This window comes from Vombatus ursinus, unplaced genomic scaffold (genome assembly GCF_900497805.2).
Source record: "Vombatus ursinus unplaced genomic scaffold, bare-nosed wombat genome assembly UNPS02014774.1, whole genome shotgun sequence".
NCBI classification, from domain to species: domain Eukaryota; kingdom Metazoa; phylum Chordata; class Mammalia; order Diprotodontia; family Vombatidae; genus Vombatus; species Vombatus ursinus.
This window is the reverse complement of record NW_020954552.1, coordinates 16494098-16517569: the sequence shown is the minus strand read 5'-3', so window position 1 is coordinate 16517569 and position 23472 is coordinate 16494098. Positions and strand designations below refer to the sequence as shown.

The 23472-nt window shown below is 38.3% G+C and overlaps 1 protein-coding gene and 1 long non-coding RNA gene across 3 annotated transcripts in view; one reads left to right on the top strand and one right to left on the bottom strand.

Moving 5' to 3' along the window:
• Positions 1-16345, top strand: part of LOC114044604 — a 31021-nt gene extending 14676 nt beyond the window's left edge. Inside the window, exon 3 of the long non-coding RNA XR_003569268.1 lies at positions 15951-16345. This is a non-coding gene — a long non-coding RNA (uncharacterized LOC114044604). The remainder of the gene's footprint in view (positions 1-15950) is intronic.
• The window catches only part of SSBP2 (single stranded DNA binding protein 2), a 414580-nt gene that overhangs the window by 176151 nt on the left and 214957 nt on the right, over positions 1-23472 (bottom strand). The gene's annotated exons all lie outside the window — the stretch shown is intronic.

The window sequence follows — 23472 nt, the reverse complement described above, 5'->3', positions numbered from 1 at the left end:
GAGCATTTGTATCGTAATTCTTTTGCAGCTATACACATAAGCAAAGGAGGGCTTTCTAAGTGTCTTTAGCAAATTCTATTCTGGTGCCAAATTCACGTGACACAGCTGGCTTCACACAGTATTGATTTAGTACAAGTATCTATATTCAACAAGCAGAATAGCCAAATATTTAATTATAATCAGACACTCTCTGAAGAAAATTGAGATTTACACAGCAAAAAAAATCTCATGATTTACATAGCATAAATAATGTTGGGGGGGGGGGAGCTCAAATGAAACTACAATACAGAATTTAGAAAGAGAGTTTAATTTTCCAGCTAACCTGTAGCTTAAATAGTGGTGAGTATAAGTCATTAAAGGGAACGAGAATGCCAAGTTAAGTTCACTGTTTATAAATTCCCCTTTATCCATTTTACATAGCAATGTATGAAACTCAGCATGCAATAATATCACTTCACCTGAAAAGGCACCATTAAAAATAGGTCAAAGCCTCTGAGGGAGGAGACAACTGCGGAGAGGAGTGCCATGAGCCCGGCAGGGGTTCAAGAAATGATGCTGCTAATGAGGCAGCATGACTGCTGGGTACAGTACTAGGAGTTAGGAATGTTCATTCTGTCTCTGCCACCCATTTCTGGGTGGCCTTGGGTGAGTCACTTAAACTCTAAGTGATTTGGATTTTCCAGCTATTAGATACTGGAGACAATATTGTATCTATAGCCTTCACATGGGTGTTAACAATCACAAAAAGTATCTTGGAGAACTGTGTACTTTAGCACATATTGCTTTCACTATCATCATGACCCTAGCCTTTGTAATTACCTTTTAAATAATTTAACATTGCTTTATTTAATCTAAAATACACTGGTGTTAATTTCCTACAAATGCTGCTTAGAGATTAATTCTAAGTATGAGTTGCTCTCAAAAGAAAGTTAATTTTAAAACGAAAAACAACCCTCAAACATGCTGGAGTTGAGAAGAATTTTGAGATTTTATAGTCTAGCACACTAAATTTACAGATGAAGAAATTTAGATCAGAAAGATTATGTGACTGACTACTAATTAGTGGCAGAGACAGATTTTTAACCCAGGTCTTCTGATTCTGAGTATAATGCTGCTCCCATTATACCATGCTGCCTCCTACAGCCCTTCTTTTCTTCTGTGTAGGACAGAACATGATAAAACTGTTAAAGAATTTTGTCAGAATAATTCACTTAGCAGAAAGACAGCATGGCACAATGGACATATGATCTTGGAAGTCAGGAATCAATCAACATGTATTTACTAAAGCACCTACTATCTTCCCAGGAACTGCTAGGACTGGAGATAAAAATACAAAAAATGAAGTAATTTCTATTCACAAGGAGCTTAATGTGAATGGAAGAGACAACAATGGCATATATAAGTATGTAAAAATATGAAGAGAATAAATGCAAATGAATAAAAAGCAATTAAATGCAAGTTAGGTTTGGGAGGGAGGACACTGGCAGGTAAGAGGACCACTGAGTTCTGCCTTGAAGGAAGAGAGGGATTCTATCAGGCAGAGGTGAGGAGGAAGTGCATTCCAGGCAGTGCCAAGGCACAAATGCAGAGGTGAAGACACAGGAGATGGGGGAGTTGTGTTCCCTGTGATAGGAGAAGGCGGCAGATGGCTGGATCATAGAATGAAAGTGGAGAGAGTAATGGATTATGAAGCTAGACAGACAGGTTAGGACAGTGTTGTGAAGGGTTTTGAAAGCTAAGTAGAGGAGCTGGTACTTTATTTTAGAGGTACTAGAAATCCAGTGGAGTCTAGTGAACAGGGAAGTGAGGCATATGGTCAAATCTGCATTTAAGGAAAATCATCTAGATAACGGTGTGAAGGATACTCTAAAGTGGAAAGAGACCCAAGCCAGGGAGCCCAATTAGGAAACCACTGCAATAATTTGGCTAGAGGAGAAGAGGGTCTGAGCTAATTGTTTTGGACATGTTGAGTCTAAGATGCCTTGGGGAGATCCAGTTTGAAATGGCCTATAGGCAATTGGTGAAGTAGGATTGAAGGTTGGGAAGAATGGGGCTGAATATTTAGATCTAGGAGTCATTGGCGGAGAGATTAAATTCATGAAAGCTGATGTCACCAAGAGAGAATATAGAAAGAAGATCTGGAAACCTAGGACAAAACAATGGATAACACCCATACTTTTATGGTGTGTGATCAGGATTGTGAAGCAGAAAAGGAGACAGAAAACCAAGAGAGAGTGATGTTGTCAAAGCCAAAGGGAGAGACTTTTATCCAGGAGAAGAGAGTGGTCAACAGTGTCCAATGCAGCAAACAGGTTGCAAAAGATGAAGATTGATAAATGACTTCAGTTTCTGGGTTCAAGGCCTGCCTCTGACACATCTTAAATGTATGACCACGGCGAAGTCACTGAACCACCTTGTGCCCCATACAACTCTCAGAGACTAGAGTTACAGATTAATTTCACATTTGCATCAGTGGAGGGAGTTTCCCTCATCAATGAAATCACAAGAACAGATGCCTCCTCCTCTCCCTGCAAAAGTTCATATAACAACATATAGTACAGGGGTCTTAAACCATTTTTTGTGTTGATGGGTCCCTGCGACAGTCTGGGGAAACCTATTCTCAGGAGGATGTTTTTTTTAAATGCCTAAAATAAAATACACAAGATTTCAAAGGTGCCAATGCAGTTAACAAGGTAATTAAAAAACAATTTGTGACAGAATAATGTGTATACTTCTTTATTAGTGCATTAGATAACAAGACGATAACTTTAAAATATAGGCAAGTTGAAGGAACTAATAACTACAGTAATTTTGAAGTAGCGATGAATATAAATAATATTTTTAAATCTCTTCAACAACTGTGATATTATATGAAAATATTTGAGATCTCTGTTGGTGACAAAGTCATAGGTATAGCTCATATATTGCCATTTGTGGTCTATATTCATAATCGAAGGAAATATTAAGTTTCAGTCAGAGGTTAATGAAAATAAAGATGTAATTTTTCCCTGACATTCATTGACCCCCTGAAATCTATCTGTGGATGTGAACCCCAACTTTAGCACACCTAATACAGAGGTTGTTCCCCACCCCACACCCAAACTCAGGCAGATATAATTAACACAACGGATTAACATTTTAAAGTGGCACCCAAAGTCATTCAGACAGGCCTCTCTCCACATTTTAAAGAATGATGATCTTAGAGTTATGGTAAAGTCTAGATTGGGCTATAGAACCATTAGAGAGATGGAGGAAGGGTATATATGATAACAATTTACTTATAAATTAAGCTGCAAGTATTGAAATACAAATTTAAAAAAAGATTTGTGGGGGGAAAAACTGGTGCATTTGAGTGACTAAGTGTTGAACATTTCTGTAAAACACAGAAATATAAGCTAGATATCTTGAGGATGAAAATTTAGGAACAGAATGGGATAACAATGGCAAGGTCCTTTGTTTTGACTGATTTAGTAAAATATCATTTAATATTTTCTTATGGATTACAGTTCAAATGAACTAAATGTGCATAAAGATAAACATCTCAATCTTTTTTCTTTTCTTTCTTTTTAAAAATGTTGGTTTTGGCTGAAGCCACAGTTACAACAGGAAATAAAAACTGCATTACTCAGGAAGGAAGCTAATGAGTTCCCCCTCCCCCTAAATGCCATTAGACACTTCCTGAATAAATGAGAACCACATTAATTTAAAGAAAGAGGGTACTTGCATGAGCAACAAAAAACAGATTCTGTTCTACATTAAGACTGAAATCAACTTGACTAATAAAAGTTAGATTTGGAAAGACCTATTAGTTCATCTTGTTCCTCTGCTGCCAATGCAGTATTGCTTCTAATACTATAATATGTATATTCTTGGGCGCATTGTTAAATGACAAGCAATGGGACTTCACCATTTCCTTTTGAAGATAATTTCACAATATAATGCATTTCATTGTCAGATTTTTTTCCCCTGATGTTCATCATTAAAGCTTGTTTTCCTTTCAATTCTAATTCATTACATTGTATTGTACTTGATAATGGGTGTATACAAACAGATACATACTCATGTTAGACCTCTTACGTAAAAACTGTATATTTGTGGGGTAGATATATTTTTCTTGTTCAGATTCTCATCCCATGGGGAGGGGCAGCTAAGTACAGCAGTGGTGGATAGAGCACTGGGTTTGGAGTCAAGAAGACCTGAAATCAAATCCAGTCTCAGACTCTTGTAAAAACTGAAATTTTGATAATTTCCATTTGAAAAGTTAAAATGCCTAGGAAATGAGAATTACATTTTCCCTCAATTCTTCAACTTCCATTTTTCCAAAATAAGTCAAACTAGTTCTTTGAATGAGGCAGAAAGATCTGAGTTCAAATTCTAACTCAGAAACTTACTAGCTGTATGATTCTGGTCAAGTCACTTAAGTCTGCCTCACACTCCTTAAATGTAAAATAAGGTTAATAACAGCACCTACTTTGCATGGTTGTTATAAGAATCAAATGAGGTAATCTCTGCAAAGTGCTTAGTAGAGTGCCTAGCACATATCAGGCCCTATATAAATGTTTATTCCCTTTCCATAGAACTCAATGGTTTTTTTAACAAAACTTAAGAAAATGAAGTCTCTCATGTAGTCTCTAGTTTAACTGTGAAGATTTATCAGTCTATTTTCCCAACATCGAACCTTAAGAAACAACTACTCTAACACTACTAGTTATGATCCTAGTCATGTAACCTAGGCAAAGTAATTTCTTTGTCTCAGTTTCCTTATCTGTAAAATGAGGTGGCTGGACTTGATGTTCACGCAATCTTTAGATTTAAATTGTGAGAGTTCTAAGTAACCTTAGACGTGACCTAGTCAATCGCTTCTAGTCCTCATATTCTATGAATCTATGAAGCTAGGTTACCACAGAAAAATCTATTAGTATTTTATTTATATAATCACCTTCAATCTTGCATTTAATTTCAATTATAATTATAGAGATAGTAAATATCATTCCTAGAGGAAACTTTACTAAAACTTTTAGGTCAGCAGTGTAATGCCCTTAAGGGTTTGAAATTCAGTAAAAATGGGTATATATAGTCTATTTCAGTGAATTCTAATGTAGTATAATCAGTGAGACAAATGCAATTCTTACTTTGGGTATTAGTGCGGCACTTGGGTATGGCCATAATATAGAAAGCAGGACTACCAAAATAAACAACTACTCACATTTATATGATGCTTTAGCTTTGCAAAAAATTTCATTGATATTATCTCATGTGACTCTTATAACTGTGTGGTAAATGTTACAGGTTTTATTATCTTCATTTCACAAATGAGGAAACAGAGTCTGAGAAAGGTCAAGTGACTTGCCATGGATCACACAGCAAGTAAATTTCAAGGCTGAATTCAAAAACAAGTCTTCCTAACTCCAACATTCTATCCACTATACCATCATGCCACCTAATGTTGCCAGACATTAAATCTCATCTGGTTATTAAAATCACTGCTTTCATAGACTGCAGCAATAGACAATTGTATTTTGGGGCTCATATTTCCCCAAATATATTGTTTTCCTTTTCAAGTAGGTCTTTGACTCCTTGCAAACTTTAGATATGATATCTTTCAACTACACTATAAATGGACTTTTATAAGTTATGTGTTAAATACAATGGGAGATTTGTTGTTTAAGTGTCACAATCCTATTTTTCTTTTTTCTTTTTTTTCTTTTGGGATTTAATGTTTGTTTTTTTTTTTTTTTTTGCTTAAGAAATGATCATTTATTCATTTATTCTTCACCATTGAAATACAAGTCCCTTTTGGGAGCCTGAGTTAACAGTCCTGTCTGAGGTCCTTCAGTTTTCTTGAATTTCTGTACTTCAGTGCATACATGGTCTCAATGGAATTGGCACTCCCTCCATCAGTGCTGATCATAAACCATCTATGTCATCTTGTCTAGGTCATTCTTGTTTATACTTATTGGTATAACCTCCATAGAGGACGTGCCCAACAAGCAGGAAGCCTTTCTCTAGGACTTTCAATACTTTACAGATAGCAATGAACGCTTTGTTCTACATCTGTTTCCTGAATCTTGCTGCATTAACTAGTGGCCATATCTGGGGTTTGTGATCATGCATGTCTCTCTATCTAATCTGTGATTTCAAAGCCCATATAGAGCTTTAGTCACTCAGTCACTCTATCAAGTAGATTGGTGTTTATAAACCAATCTAGTGGGAAGTTATTCAGGACATATGTTCTCTGATTGCTTCACAGCCACCCAGGCTTTGACATTGGTTCTAGTTCCTGAAGTGGAAGTAATTCATGATCCAAATGCATCAGTATTACCAATGGTGTCTCATGCCATTTGTTTTATGCAGATAAGTTCTCCTCTTCTGCTCCCATCAATTTAATGAGAGTAGAGGGTGAGGATTTCTGTCAGAGAGGCACCTTCAGTGAAGGTAAGCACATTGGCACTTTACTGATGGGATTGTGAAGATTATAGTTGCTTCCTAACGATTGATTAAATTTCAGGAGGCCAGGTTCTTTTGCTGGAGGTGCCACGCTCTCTGTAGGCTAAAAAAGTGAGTTGTGAACCTGCTGGCACTTTTTTTTTTCTTTTCAGTGTATCTTCTCTTTTGAACTTCTTGGCTGGAGTAGGTACAGTAAGTAGGAGAAGGAAATTTCTCTTTTCTCATCTCTACCTCTTCATGTTCCACTTGAGTCTTGTATTTGAAAATCAAATTTTCTATTCAACTCTGGTCTTCTCATCAGGAATGCTTGAAAATCCTCTATTTCACTGAATGACCATTTTTTTCCCCTGCAGAATTATACTCAGTTTTGCTGGGTAGGTGATTCTTGGTTGTAATCCTATCTCCTTTGCTCTCCAGAATATTATATTCCATGCCCTGCGGTCCTTTAATGTAGAAGCAGCTAAATCTTGTGTTATCCTGATTGTGTTTCCACAATACTTGAATTGTTTCTTTCTGGCTGCTTGTAATATTTGCTCCTTGACCTGGGAACTCTGGAATTTGGCTACAATATTCCTAGGAGTTTTCCCTTGGGGATCTCTTTCAGGAGGAGATCAGTGGATTCTTTCAATTTCTATTTTGCCCTCTAGTTCTAAAATATCAGGACAGTTTTCCTGGATCATTTCTTGAAAGATGATGTCTAGGCTCTTTTTTTGATCATGGCTTTCAGATAGTCCAATAATTTTAAAATTCTCTCTCCTGGATCTATTTTCCAGGTCAGTTGTTTTTCCAATGAGATATTTCACATTGTTTTCTAATTTTTCATTCTTTTGGATTTGTTTTACAGTGTCTTGATTTCTCATCAAGTCACTAGCTTCCAATTGCTCTATTCTAATATTTAAGGAAGAATTTTCTTCAGTAAGTTTTTGGACTTCCTTTTCCATTTGGCCAATTTTACTTTTTAGGGCATTCTTCTCCTCATTGGCTTTTTGGACCTCTTTTGCCATTTGGGTTAGGCTATTTTTTAAGGTGTTATTTTCTTCAGTATTTTTTTGGGTCTCCTTTAGCAAGCTGTTGATTTGTTTTTCATGATTTTCCTGCATCACTCTCATTTCTCTTCCCAGCTTTTCCTCTACTTCTCTTACTTGCTTCTCAAAATCCCTTTTGAGCCTTTCCAAGGCCTGGGACTGATTCATATTTTTCTTGGAGGCTTTGGATGTAGGAGCTTTGGCTTTGTTGTCTTCTTCTGGTTGTATGTTTTGATCTTCTTTGTCACCAAAGTAAGATAATACAGTCTGACTCTTTTTACGCTGCTTACTCATGATCCTGGCCAATTACTTGAGTTTTAAACTCTGTGTTAAGGTAAAAGTCTGCTTCCAATGTGAAGAGTGTACTGTCCCAAGCTTCGGGGGTTTGTACAGCTGTTTTCAGAGGTACTTCTAGGGACCTGTAAATTTTCAGTTCTTCCAAGGTGGTATGATAAGGGGCGAGGTGTTTCCTCTCCACAGCCACAACAAGCTACACCACGCCAGCACTCCTCCTCCCCCCAGGACTGCCCCTCAGAACTGTGACCCAGATCCAAGCACAGGCAAAGCAAGAGATTCCTGCCTCAGCACTGGCAAAGAGATCCCTGCAATCCCCCCTCTGATCAGCCACTCGATTCCCCCTCAATCTGTGGGCCTGAAGCTCATGAAACAGCCGCGGCCCTGGCCGCGCTTGAGACTTGCAGCTGAGACCTAGCTCTTCTCTCACCGCAGTCACAGACTTTTCCCACTGACCTTCTAAATTGTCTTTGGCATTCAGGGGTTGAGAAGTCTGGAAACCGCCACAGCTGCCCTCGATTCAGTCCTCTTAGGCCTGCTGCAGGGTCACTGTGGCCTGCGCGCCCAGGCCAAACTGCGCTCCTCTCCCAGCCCGGCACGATATACCTTTTCGATCAACCATCCAGGCTGTCTTTGGCTGGAAATTTGTTTCACTCTGTCTTTTTGTGGGTTCTGCTGCTTTAGAATTTGTGTAGAGCCATTTTTTTTAGGTATTTGGAGGGCTTTGGGAGAGATCTCAAGACAGTCACTGCTTTCCCTCCACCATCTTGGCTCCGCCCCCCCACAATCCTATTTTTCAATTAAAAACTAGGTCTTTAATATAAAAAATTATCTGTATCAGTCATGAAATTCTAAGCACAGTTCCACACGTCCATAGCATGAAGGAAAACAGATATGTCTTTTGAAAAGAAGGAAGTAGGGGGCAGCTAGGTGGCACAGTGGATAGCACACTGGCCCAGGAGTCAGGAGGACCTGCGTTCAAATCTGCCCTCAGACATATAACACTCATCAGCTGTGTGACTCTGGCCAAGTCACTTAACCCCAGTTACCTCACCAACAACAACAACAATAGAGAAATAAAATAAGAAGTAGATCTAAAGGAAATTTAATATACTCTCATTCTCTTCCCCCTCCCCGCCACTTTTTTCTTTTCTCCCTTTCTTCTCCTTCCTCACTCTCCATGGGAATCTGTATTTCTTAGGAGCTCTAGCTCTCTCTACTCTTAGCAGTCTCTGTAGAGTCTTGGCAGACGGAAGAATCTCTATAATCTGAAGATGCAGGGTGGTATGACCTTGTCAACAAATCTTCACAATCTTCTTGAGACCAAACATAGGCTTACTGACTTCACCTAATCTTTAGGTGCTCTTAAGTCTAGTTTAACTGAGTCAAAACATTTTTTTCTTGATAGCTACTATGGACCTCTCTTACCTGTCTAATCTAATCTACTTTACTAGTTCACTTCACTGTTCCCTCAAACTGGCTATGTCTGAATTGAATTCAATTCAACAAGCATTTATTCTAGAGATCTATCCAAGGCATCTAACTTTTCCCAACTCTGCTCTGACCCTCTCTGACTTTCCCTCCAATTTTCAGATTATTGTTCCTTCCAGTTCCATCCAGTTCCCAAGAACTGTTTGCTGTACACCACTGATCAAACACATACCTTTTGCCTCATTCAAGAAGTTGTTCCAACAGTCATCCTTCTTTCCTACCTCATGTATCTCCAATTTCTCCCTCTCCACTGAAATGTCTACAAACATGGTTGGGCACCTCAAATCTAAAAATGCCTTTCTTTGATCCTCCTCCCATTCAGCTGCTTTACCAACTCTCTCCTTCCCCTTTTCTGACAAACTACTTGAAAAAAGTTATGCTTCACTTTCTCATTACTTACTGTCTCCTCAATGTCTTGCAATTTGGCTTCCATTTTCACCATGCTACCAAAACTGTGCTTCAAAAAGTCATCAATCCAAGAGCCGATCCACTTGCTTCTTGTTCCATTCTCATTCTGGATGCCTGGAATGTATTCTTTCTCCTCTTCACCTAGGCAAATCCCGAGCTTTCTTCAAAGGACAGGTCAAGTGTCACCTCTGAAACAAAGCCTTTCCTGTCCTTTCACCATTATTATTCCCTTCTCCCTCTTAGAATTACTTTGCTGTGTAGAATTAATTTACTGTGTATATGTTGTATCCTTCCAATAGAAGGTAAGCCCCTTGAGGGAGTAAACTGTTTCATTCTTGTATTGGCATCCCCAAAATGTTAAGCTGAATTAAAACCTTTCTCTGAAACTTCCACCTTTTGCCTCTACCCTGGGGGGCATCTGAACTTGATGCAAAGAAGACTAATTCCCCTTTTATATGACAACCCTACAGATGTCTGAAGATAGCTATCATACTTTCCATACTTGCTACTTTTCTTTCTTTCTTTCCTTCCTTCCTTCCTTCCTTTCCCCAAGGTTGAATTGGTTTATGGAAGCTATCCCATGGAATATGCTCAGAGTTCCCACTCCTGCTTCTGGTTGACCACATGGAAGCTTTAGGACCTGCTTTTAGCCATGCATGACTCAAAGCTAAAGGGCTTTTACTTTGAGATGGTGAAGGATCCCCTTATTGGCTTCGGAGCTGAGAGATCTGATGACTCAGTGGATATATAAAAGGAGAGAGACTGGCCCCTTCAGTCTTTCCATTTCTTCTTGGCTATAAATTATGTTAAGATCTGTTTTTAAGCCAACTCAGATAAGGAATGGAGGAAGGATGGCTTATCCTAATTCTTACACTGGTTTCAATGTAGTTTTAAGAATATGACATCTAAAGCACATATCCTGCCCAGCAAATCTAACAGTGGGTTTGGGCTGCTGGTTTTGTATTTGTTCTTTCCTGTTTTTAGATGAACAAGTATCTAACCTAAGATCGGCGGTTCCAGACTTGTGAGTTTGACAGGTTCTGACTCACTGGGCTAGAGCCCAATGTCAGCAGGGGAGGAGCACCAAACAAGTACTTCATGCCTCTTGGAGGGGATAGCCATTGATAAAAGGATTCATCCAGGTCTATTTTACTATGAAAAGTTGGACAGTGCAGAGTCATGTTGAAATGTAAAATGCCCAATTCGCACATCTGCTAGCTCTTGATGTTCTAATGAGATTTAAGCCTCAGTCATTGAGCAGACTGTAACAGTAGTTATAACCTAAGTTACTGAATCCCTTTTAAATTTATTTTTTGCTAAATGATAATTTGTGAGTCCTTTATAGTTAACATTTTATAATGAGTCTTTTACATTTGGTTGTACATATGAATAAATTACCTGGCCTATAAATGATTTATATTTTATAATGGGTACCTTTTATGTCCCATTTTTTAGGTAAACCTTAGAGGTCAGCCATGAGGGGATGGCAAAGTTTCCTGTTCTCACAATCGTTGACTCATTAACGACCTCCCCAACCCAGTTCCACAAGCAAATCATCCCCAAGGCACTGGGCCAAGAGGCTTTGCCAGCCTCCTTCATTAAAGTCCAGACCCTCTGGGACTGAAATATTCACACCGAAAGCCCAGGTACAAAACACAGAGTGGGTCCACTACCCCCCAACTCTTAGGGGTCTAGCATTGATTTCTCATGGTCAGACTTTAATTAAACTAAATTCTTCTGTTAAAATATCTATTCTCATGCCAAATCCAAAGACAACTTTCCATTCTTCTTATTATATGTCTGACTCAGCAATCATATGAGGCTGCTCATATTTGCAGTAGATCCTCAAAATTGATAAGAAAATTTTTCTATGCTGACAGGTGAGAGGAAGGGAGAAACTGGACAGGATTCCCCTGAGGCTTTCCATTAGCCACCAGAGATCTCAAAATGGTCTACATCCTTGAATCTCAATCTGATGATATATACACACAGAGACGGAAGGAGCTAGCCTAGCTAATCATGGAACTAGGTAACACTGATAAATATTAACGTTATTTCTATGGGAAAGTTGCTTAGAAAGCTGAATTAGATTTTTCCTACTTATACTTCTCAATTTGGCCAATTAATACACATTTATTAAACACCAGGGATACAAAGATAAAAGTGAAATATTCCTTTGCCCTTAAAGAGTTTCCATTCTAAATGAAAGGAACAACATGTACATATGTAAGTATATACATGATATATCCAAAATGAATACAAGGTAATTTTGGGAGGGAATGAAAGAACAACTGAGCTGTCCTGAAGGAAAACTTCAGTTCTACTTTTAGTTTGCTTTTCTTTGTTTGTTTTTAAACAAAACTTCTCCATCTTGTCTTTCTTTGTTGCCCTTTCACCATCAAGCTCCAGATCAAACTGATGGTTAGGGGGAAATAAGGTAATGACAGACTTCAAACCAAGTTTAAGTTATATAAGAGATCATTGGTATGTTTCTTACGGCTTGTAAGCCTTGCACCATATATGATTTCAACAAACAGAATCAACAAAGTATCTTCCCAGAAATTTAAAGTCCTTAGGATTTTTAAGCACACTTACGCAGCTATGAGCAAGGAACAGAAGCAAGCTTCAAACCACTAAGAGACTTCTGCTTTATGCTCTTTCAGAAGCTGAACTGGTAAATTTATCTTTTATCAAAACACAAAATAGCCTCATTAACTAAAATGATCGTGTTGATGAATTCTTAACATTAATCTGTATTACAACAGAAGTGAAAGGCTATTTTATATACCCATACTCCCTATATCAATAACATGTCTCTTATTTAAAATGATCACAAGAACATAAAGTCATTATATCAATTGTTGGTCAAACAGGTTTTTCTCAAAGTAAAGACAGTCATCACTATTTTCTGTTTTACAACAAAGACTAGAAACTTAATGTTGGACATAATACATGATGCTTTAAATGAGATATATCAAACACACAAGCTGAATGTAGCCTTAATCAGATTAAAATGAAACTGGGAAATACTGAACAAAATAAAGATAAAATAAAACATAGATAATGTTAATATGTGGTTCTTAATGTCAATATGTGGCCCAAAGAGATCCTTATGTATGATTTAGTGGCTCTTGTTTCTATCTGGGTTCGAAACCATTGCTTTAGATATTGGGTATGTGATTAATCAGAGGATGGATTATAACCCTACTTTTCTACTAGGCTGGCCCAAATAAATTTTGTCATGGAAAAAGACAGTAAAATTGATATAAACTAGGCTTATCCTCATTTTTTACACAAAGAACATTAATGATTTCAAGGTACACAATGTCTTTGTTATAAACAATCAGTACCACTAGACAAGTGTAACTAGTGTAACTAGACAAGAAATAGAGGCATTAAAATGTTCTTGACTTCTTCAGTTGCTTCAAGTACAAAATAATTGTGGTGGATTTCTAGTAGTAGTAATCTTATGGTTCCTATAAAATCCACTGCCCTTTAAAGCCCACAAAATCCCTTTCTAAGCCTCTTTAAATCTACTTCTGCACTCCTTGTTCTGGGTATAAACTTCAAAGCATGAGTATAGGAAGTGTGGCCATAGCTTTGAGCTTTCCCTATCAGAGTAAAGAGTAAAAACTACTTGAAGACACCTGAGAAAGCATTCATGTTGTATAATTGGTTGACACAGTGGTATATATGTATGAAACATTCCTGCTAGTATCATCCCTACTGTCAATCCATTGTTCTTGTGAGCTAATCAAAAAGTGTTGCATTTTTATGTTTTCAATCAATGGGTTCAAAATCCACTGAAATTCTTCAACTGGAAGGCTTTTAAATGGGTAAGAAAATTCTGTTTCCAAGTTTGTGTGGAATGGAATGGAAAAAGCATTTGTAAAGTGTTTACTGGGTGCCCAAACACTGTGCTAAGTGCTAGGAATACAAATAATAGAGCCAGGCATTCATTCCCTGCTTTTAGAACTCAAACTCTAGTTGGGAGAGACAACACGTATAGGAGAGGTCAACAGCTGGACCAAAGATAAGTCTTAGGGGTCCTTAAGTTGCTCTGTTAGGGAAAATCAGTGAGATGCAGACAGGGCGGGGTAAAGTGTGGGGCACTGGAGGACACAGGTGCCTTCTTAGAGAGTTCTGGTGTGCTCCACTTTCTGGTACCCTGTGCTAGTCTCAGTATGGGACAGCTGAGGGACAGAAGACTCGTGAGAGGTTTTATTTGTGATATACTAAACTTGTTTTCTGCAACAAAAGCTTAAGTTTTTCAATATTTTGCTAATTTTGATGGTTGCATACTATTTTTAGTTAAAATGTCAAGGTATATGTTACAATATATATTTGAGGAGAGGCTTATTGCTAATTACAATGGACGTAAATCTATATTCCAATAATCTTGATGGTTTTATCTTCTAATGTAGCTGACAAAAAGTTCACACTAGAAGTATTTACTTTTCCACTAGTTTTATTGGTTGCTTGCACTTATGACAGATTATTCATATTATCTTCTTGCCATGTTTTTTTTTTTTTTTTGAGGCGGCAGGAATATTTTACAGTCACTTACCCATTTTATGCGGTTTAATTAAAACTATGAGACTGCCTGCTATAGGAAGTGGTTGGAGAGCTGGCCTTGAAGCCAGGTCAAGTGGGAACGAAGTCATAACTCTGACACATACTACCTGTGTGACCTTGGGCAAGTCACTTATCCAGTCAGTGCTCTAAGCAACTAAGTTCCATAGAAGATGCCAATATGCACTGGTAGAGGAAATTTCCTCACCTGGGAGCTCCCTTTATCAGTGAAATCACAGGTATGGTCCCTATCCCCAGTTAAAACTAAATAATATAATCTGCAAATCTGATTAACAAGGTGAACATAAACTACAATATTTTTCAATACAAGGAATCCAAATGAATAAGTAAGGAAACCTCTGTCACTCCCTTTGTACTGTGGTGCTACCACTCTTCCCCCAGGGCACCTTAAATATTGTAGATGATACATGACCAACTGATATGTGTGCCAGTCAACTAATAAAGCTTAATTTCTCCTTTAGATTAAAAAATAAGTAGAAATGCTAATATTTTCTTGCCACACCCCAAAGGATAGCTTTGTGTCCCTCACTTCAGGGACCACTGCCCTTAAGCATGAAGATGGTTTGACTTGTGTGGGTAGAGGGGGTACTCACAAAAGAGTAATGAAATCACAGATCTTTTAAAGTAGTGAGATTGGAATTCAAATGACATTTCTCCATGCATTTCATCTAGGAGACATAGAAAGAAATGTGGTATACAAACCATTAACCAAAACTTGTCCAGAAATCCCTCAGAACTGAATACACACCATTCTAGATCACAAGCTTTGATGAACTATTCTGTGGAGCCTAGCATCAGTTGCTATTTCAATAAACAATTCCTTTCCACCACGTTTACTTTCTTTTCCTTTTAATTAAAAAAGAAGTAAAAACGATGAGCATATTTTTAAAAAAGGTATCTTACAACAAAACTAGTTAATTTTTTTCTTAACATCTAAACCTTAAAATTTAAAACCTTGAAATTCATGTAGCTTTCCTTGGTATCTGATAGTGTCATCATTTCTAATGAAAGAATCAATTACTACACAGTTGGATAAAACTGATGTCAACTTAAAAATGACTGAAGAAGGAGCTGCTTATTTGACCTGTGACATAATTCAAGTTCCTTTTGCAGGTGGTTTAGTATTAAAATAATATGTTACTAAAATGGTTTCCTTCTCTGATACAGGAGTTTCAGAATCTTCATCTAGTATAATTCCTAAATGAGAAAGAAGAAATATTTTCTTCTGTTAAATTCTAACTGGGAAATTTGCTATTTTTTTTTAAAGCTACATGTTTTTGAGCTAGGATTCCAATGTCAAGGGAAGTAGGACTGTGTAGGATTCTAAGACTGTTACAGACGTTTATATTAATTTTAGTAATCCAGAGACAGAGAGATTTTTCAAATTAGTAACTTCCAATGATCATAGATTTCATCTTGACATATTGTATTATAATGTGAAAGAAAATCTACAAGTAATAGGTTACAAATGTTAGCTGGAATATGACCAATTTTGTGCCCAGATGGGCTGAAAATTATTCCAGTTCTAAATATAATGAATAAGTGGTTTAGGCATATCAACCAAACAGATGCTATCACTAAAGCTCATACTACCAAAACACGAAAATGAAATGATTCTTGAAATTTATTAATGGCCTACTTTTATTTACTACTTTGTTTGTTTTGTCTACTTGTTGTCTGTTTTTAAGACAGAATCTCACCATCTCACATGGAAGTACAGAGGCTATTCAAGGGATAATTCCACTACTTATCTGCATGGGAACATTGATCAGCTCCATTTTTAACCTGGGCCAGTCACTGCTTCTTAGGAAACCTGGCAGTCCCCTATTTCTGGGGGTTTGTCACACTGATGATGAACTTTGTGTGGAAACCTGATGATCAGCATAATCCCCTGCAGCTCAGAACTCACTAGCTCAAGAGATTCTCTCTGAGAGATGGGATTACAGATAAGTGCCATCATTCCTGGCTGGGACTACTTGCTAAGAGAAAAGACATTATACTTACTTTTCAATGCATTTGCCAAAAGTTATACAAAACGGCAACTGATTCTTCTTTCCTTAATGTAGAAAGTGATACTTTTGAAAGAAATGTCCCTTCTTTGAAAGCATTTTAAGTCAAATTAAATTATATTCAAAGTAATTAGATATTAGTCAATATTATTGAGTTCTCTATAATGTTCAGACCACTTTCTCTTCTTTTATTCATTTTGTATAAACAGACTAATGTTAATGTGTGGATCCTCCAAAAAGGTTGGCGCTAGGCATTGTCCATTGTAAGATAACAAATAAATTGGACTAATATTCTAGAATTCATCCAAAATTGATTCCATTTTGCATGGAGTTGGAGTTGACATATCTCCCCCATTTTCCAGCACATAAATAGACCTTGTTTGTGGAAAAATCTCTATCAGAATACAAAGTCTGACATAAATTTCCCAGTAGTTGAATTAGGGAAAACTGTCAGAAAGTATAAATCTGGGTCATAAAAATCATGTATTAATAATGTTCTATAACTAAACAATGTATGAAATAATTATTATTTAATTCTAATTATCTGAATTGATTTTATCTCTAATCTCTAATGATAAATAGGATTAGAAGCTGAAACTGTGACTTAGTTAATTATAGTTAAGTCAGTTATGCCAGGCACAGTGCTAAGTGTTGGGGATACAAAGGAAGGGCAAAACATCTCTGCTCACATTCTAACAGAGGAGACAACATAAAAATAACTATACATAAACAAGGTACATAGAAGGTAGAATGGGGGCAACCTCAGAAGGAAGATATTAATGATAAGGTGGGGACTAGAAAGGTTTTTTTGTGGAAGCTAAGACTTGAAGGAAGCCTAGGAATCCAAGAAGCCGAGACTAGGAGGGAAAACATCCAGGCACTGGGGACAGCTTGTGAGAATGCAGTTATGGAGATGGAGTGTCCTGTTTGAACACAGTAAGGAGGCAATTGTCACTGGATCATAAAGTACAGTGGAGGGGAGCAAAGTATAAGAAGACTAGAAAATTGAAAGAAGTCAGATTATGGGGCAGCTAGGTGGCACAGTGTATAGAGCACCGGCCCTGAAGGCAGGAGGACCTGAGTTCAAATCCGGCCTCACACCAAACACTAGACACATGCTAGCTGTGTGACCTTGGGCAAGTCACTTACCCCCAATTGCCTCACCCCCCCCCAAAAAAGAAAAAAAAAGTCAGATTATGAAAGGCTTCAAAAAACAAAAGTGAGGATTTTAGATTCTGATCCCACGGGTAATGGGAAGCCACTAGGGCTTAGTGAGTAGAGGAGTGACATGGTCAGACCTGCTCTTTAGGAAGATCACTTTGGTAGCTGAGTAGAAGATGACTGGAGTGGAGAAAGAACTGAACCAGGGAGACCAACCAGAAGGCTATGCAAAAGGGTTGGTAGCAGGGTCAGAAGAGAGACGTTCTGAAGGTAAAGTCAACAGGCCTTAACAACAGATTGGATGTGGGGAGTGAGAAAGTGAGGAGCCCAGGATGAGTAGGTTGTGAGCTGGAGGGACCGAGAGGGCAGTGGTAGGAAAATTAAGGGGAGGAGAAGGTTTTTGATGAAAGAGAATGAATTCAGTTTTGGACAAGTTAAGTTTTAGATATCTACAGGACATTCAATTCCAGATATCAAATGGGAGGTCAAAGGTTAGAAACTGGGGAAACAGATCTGCAAATCATCTGCACTGAGATGGGATCTATGGAATCCATGGGATCTGATGATCTCTCCAGACCAAACAGTACACAAGGAAAAGAGAAGGGCCCCAGGACAGAGCCTGAAGGGATAACAGTAGTTAGCGGGCACATTCTGGATGAAGATCCAGCAAAAAAGACAGAGAAAGAGTGGTAAAACAGGTAGGAAGAGAATCAGGGAAGAAGAGTGTCAAGAAAACCTCAAGAGAAGAGATCAGGACTGAGATGATCAACAGTGTCAAAGGCTGTGGAAAAAAAAGGAGGACGAGGATCTAGAAAAGGTCTTTGGATTCCGCAATCAGAAAACCTCTGGTCACTGTGGAGAGGGCATTTTCACTTGAGTGATAAGATGAGAAGGTTCAGAGAGTTAAGAAGAGTCAGAGGAAAGGAAGCAGAAACATTTATCATAGATGGCCTTCTCAAGGAGTTTAGTCATGAAAACGAGGAGAGAGAAAGGACAACAGCCAGTGGGAAGGGACAGGTAAAGTAAAGGTTCTTTGAGGAAGACGGAAGATACTGGCATGTTTGCAGGCAGCAGGGAAGCAGTCAGCAGACAGGAAGATTAAAGCTTAGGGAGGACAGGAATGATAGAGGGAGCTGAAGAGAACATGATGAAACCAGATCACATCTGTATGGAGAAGAATACGCCAGGCAAGGAAATGGCCACCTCTCCTTGTGAAACCTGGGTAATTTACATACCCAGGGAGCTTCCAGGAGGAAAAATTCTACTAATGCAGGTCAACATCTACCCTGTAATTCATAATCTTAGCACCCTGAGATGTTAAGTGACTTACTGAAAGTTACACAGCCAGTTTATGTCAAAGAATTTGAATCTAAGACTTCCTGGCTTTGAAGCAGGCTCTCTCTATTCATCATACCAAACTGATACATATATTTCAATAGCTGAAAGGCTAATTAAATTTAACTTTGTATTATTATATTTTCAAGAATAACAAGCTATTCAAGCTAGTCTTTTGGGGGCTTTGATATAATTTCACAATTCAGAAACTGTTGAAGAAAGGGACATTAGTATCTGGTTATGCCATATTGGTTAGTGTTCAGAAAGACTAGTCAACAGGGTGTTTTTTTTTAATTTAAAAAGATATAGCACAAGAGCTATAAATTTTGATAACTTGTGTTTCCTTAAGTAGTTGTTCCATGATAATCTACCTATATTACATCTAAAACTAGTTTGACCAGGAATAGAAACATTAGCTAAGTATAAAACACCCCAGCATTCCCAGTTTATATCTCTCTCTCATTGATTGGGGGGGGCGGGGAACCACGGGCTGGGAGAGGCTATCTGGACTCTATTTTGAAGGCAGGTAGATATAGTCTTTAGATAGTCAACATGAGGAAGGTAAGCCTCCTGGCAATGGATACAGTAGCTGGTTGGTTATACTGGAGAGCAGGCCTGGGGATTAAGCTTGGAAGAGAAACTGCAAATAATGGTATCGATTCACTTTAGAGGTGAAAGAAAGAAATATTGTACTTTACTCCCAACAAGGGTTTGCACAATTCTTTTCAGAAAGCATATAGCTGAGTTGTGAAAAGAGACAAGAGGACAGCCAGAAAGAAGTAAACTGCCTCTCACCTTCCAGATTAACTGAGGATAGGCTGATTGTAAGAACACAGATTATATTGCAAAAGAACAATTCCTAACATATTAGGTTCTGAAAGACTCCTTTCAGGGAGAAGGCTGGGAAGAACAAGAGCAAAAGTGACCCAGAGCACAGGGGTCCTTAGAAAGATCAGGCACACAGAAGGTAAGGGTCTTGGTTTTAATGTCAATATTTGAATGGGCAGTGTGCAACATATAATACAGAAGTATATTAGAAAGTTAAAAGCTCCTGTTTGAGCTGTAAATGTTTTGTCAATTTGGTTATTGCTCCAATGGTTATCTGTATTTACTTTTGTTAATATTTAATTACAAAGTGGGTTTTGTTAACGGAAAGTAGTCCCTGACTTACATACATTCAATTTACAAGGGACTCATACATATAATTGGCCACTCATGTTCTCTTCCTCCACCTCAGGAATTCCTAATGACACTCCAATTAGAATCCTCTGCTCAGCTCTAAAAATTTGGAGCTTTTAAAGTTTCAGAAGTAGAGGACAGTAGTATAAGGAAAACAGCAACTAATAAAGACTGTTTGCCTTAGGGACAGACACTTAAGAAAAATCACCTTTTCTACCCCTTAGAAGTTCTCATCTACATTGCCTATTTTTTTTTCAAATCCACTTTGTTACAATTAATTTCACTAATAAAATTCATTTCAGTTAACAATCATTCTCATTGAAAAACGTAAATGCTTCTAGTAAACTAAGTGATTAAGCTATTCACAAGTTAGTATTTACACTGATGAAATGAGTTTTGATAATGTCACCTAAAACAGTGTTAGGTGAACACTTAGTTAATATTGAAAAAAAAAAATAATACCAGTGCCACCAGAGGTGATGAAAAGTATACATCCTTTAAGATTTATATTTCAATTTCTAATGATGAATTTTCTTATAAAACAGTGGTGGCCTGGATACTCCAAGAACTGGAAAGACATAAAAATGGCTCTGATGGGGCACATCTGGTTCTTCGGTCAGAGTAGGAACAGTGGGAAAGGATCAGAAAAAAAGGCTCACGTGAAGGTGGTAGTAGGACTTCTCTGAACACAGCATCATTTTTCTCCTTTGAGGAGTAGCTCTCAATTGACTGAACACAGGACTGACCTGGAAAATCCCTTGATAAGCAGGAAGCATTAGCATGAACTGACAATTCTAAAACAAAATTCCACACAGGATTAAAAGAAACAGACCCAGAACATACAGATAGTGTGTCTCTTGCGCCCACAGTACTTTTTTTGTTGTTGTTGTTATTTAAGGAAGTCAGTAAGTGTTCTACAGTGATCATTTGTATAGTTATCCAACTGCCTTGCAAAGAAAATAAATGTTTACAAGGGAAAACAAATAATACTTCTAAAATGTCTGAAGCATGAGCAAATATGGGATTGTAATAGTTATGTATTTTGCAGTTTGAAGGAAGAAATACTGAAGTCTAAAACTGCTGTCTGGTTTTTTTGAGACTTTGGAGAGTTTGTGTTTCTTCCCCACCCCTCTCCCTTCATGAAAGAAATATATATTGAAAAAGAGGTGCTGATTACATGGTGAGAGAAATAACCAAGGGTATAACCCATATACTCCACTGATAAGCTTATGATATCAGTAAAGTAAAAGTTTCCAGTTGGTTATGTGAACACTCTGTGTTATATTTATAGGAAAATATAGCCAAGCTGAACAAGATTGGCAGACATGGATGGGTTGTAGTGTGTTATCACTGGAAGGATTTTTTTTTTGCGAGGCAATTGGGGTTGAGTGACTTGCCCAGGGTCACACAGCTAGTAAGGGTCAAGTGTCTGAGGCTAGATTTGAACTCAGATCCTCCTGACTCCAAGCCCAGAGCTCTATCCACTGCACCACCTACCTGCCTCTGAATGGGCTTCTTACTGAGGTAGTCTTTCACTGCACCAGGATCACACTCTTCAAAAGTAAGAGTTGTTTTTTTGTTTTGTTTTGTTTTGTTTTTTAAAAAAAGGTAGGAGGACGGAGCCAAGATGGCAGAGGGAAAGCAGTGACTGTGTTGAGCTCTCTCCCAAAGCCTCCAAATACCTAAAAAAATGGCTCTAAACAAATTCTAAAGCAGCAGAACCCACAAAAAGACAAAGTGAAACAAATTTCCAGCCAAAGACAGCCTGGATGGTTGATTGGAAAGGTATATCAGGCCGGGTGGGGAGAGGAGCGCAGTTCAGTGTGGGCATGCAGGCCGCAGCGACCCTGGAGCAGGCCTCAGAGGACTGAATCGCAGGCAGCTGTGGCGGTTTCCAGACTTCTCACCTCACGAACACCAAAGACAACTTAAAAGGTCAGTGGGAAAAGTCTGTGTCTGCAGTGAGAGAGGAGCTAGGTCTCAGCTGCAAGTCTCAAGCGCGGCCCGGGGTCGTGGCTTTTTTCTGAGCTTCAGGCCCACAGACTGAGGGGGAATCGAGTGGCTGATCAGAGGGGGGATTGCAGGGATCTCTTTGTCAGTGCTGAGGCAGGAATCTCTTGCTTTACCAGTGCTTGGATCTGGGTCACAGTTCTGAGGGGCGGTCCTGGGGCGAGGAGGAACACTGGTGTGGTGGAGCTTGTTGTGGCAGTGGAGAAGAAACACCTCGGAAGAACTGAAAATTTACAGGTCCCTAGAAGTACCTCTGAAAACAGCTGTACAAACCCCCGAAGCTTGGCACAGTACACTCTTCACATTGGAAGCAGACTTTTACCTTAACACAGAGTTTAAAACTCAAGTAACTGGCCAGGATCACGAGTAAGCAGCACAAAAAGAGTCAGACTGTATTATCTTACTTTGGTGACAAAGATCAAAACATACAACCAGAAGAAGACAACAAAGCCAAAGCTCCTACATCCAAAGCCTCCAAGAAAAATATGAATCAGTCCCAGGCCTTGGAAGAGCTCAAAAGGGATTTTGAGAAGCAAGTAAGAGAAGTAGAGGAAAAACTGAGAGTGATGCAAGAAAATCATGAAAAACAAGTCAACAGCTTGCTAAAGGAGACCCAAAAAAATACTGGAGAAAATAACACCTTAATAAATAGCCTAACCCGAATGGCAAAAGAGGTCCAAAAAGCCAATGAGGAGAAGAATGCCCTAAAAAGCAAAATTGGCCAAATGGAAAAGGAAGTCCAAAAGATTACTGAAGAAAATACTTCCTTAAAAATTAGAATAGAGCAATTGGAAGCTAGTGACTTGATGAGAAATCAAGACACTGTAAAACAAATCCAAAAGAATGAAAAATTAGAAAACAATGTGAAATATCTCATTGGAAAAACAACTGACCTGGAAAACAGATCCAGGAGAGAGAATTTTAAAATTATTGGACTATCTGAAAGCCATGATCAAAAAAAGAGCCTAGACATCATCTTTCAAGAAATGATCCACGAAAACTGTCCTGATATTTTAGAACTAGAGGGCAAAATAGAAATTGAAAGAATCCACTGATCTCCTCCTGAAAGAGATCCCCAAAGGAAAACTCCTAGGAATATTGTAGCCAAATTCCAGAGTTCCCAGGTCAAGGAGCAAATATTACAAGCAGCCAGAAAGAAACAATTCAAGTATTATGGAAACACAATCAGGATAACACAAGATTTAGCTGCTTCTACATTAAGGGACAGCAGGGCATGGAATATAATATTCCAGAGGGCAAAGGAGATAGGATTACAGCCAAGAATCACCTACCCAGCAAAACTGAGTATAATTCTGCAGGGGAAAAAAATGGTCATTCGGTGAAATAGAAGACTTTCAAGCATTCTTGATGAAAAGACCAGAGCTGCATAGAAAATCTGGTTTTCAAATACAAGTGGAACCTGAAGTTCGAGTGGAACATGAAGAGGTAAACAGGAAAGACAAAATCATTAGAGACTTATTAAGGTTGAACTGTTTACATTCCTGCATGGAAAGATGATA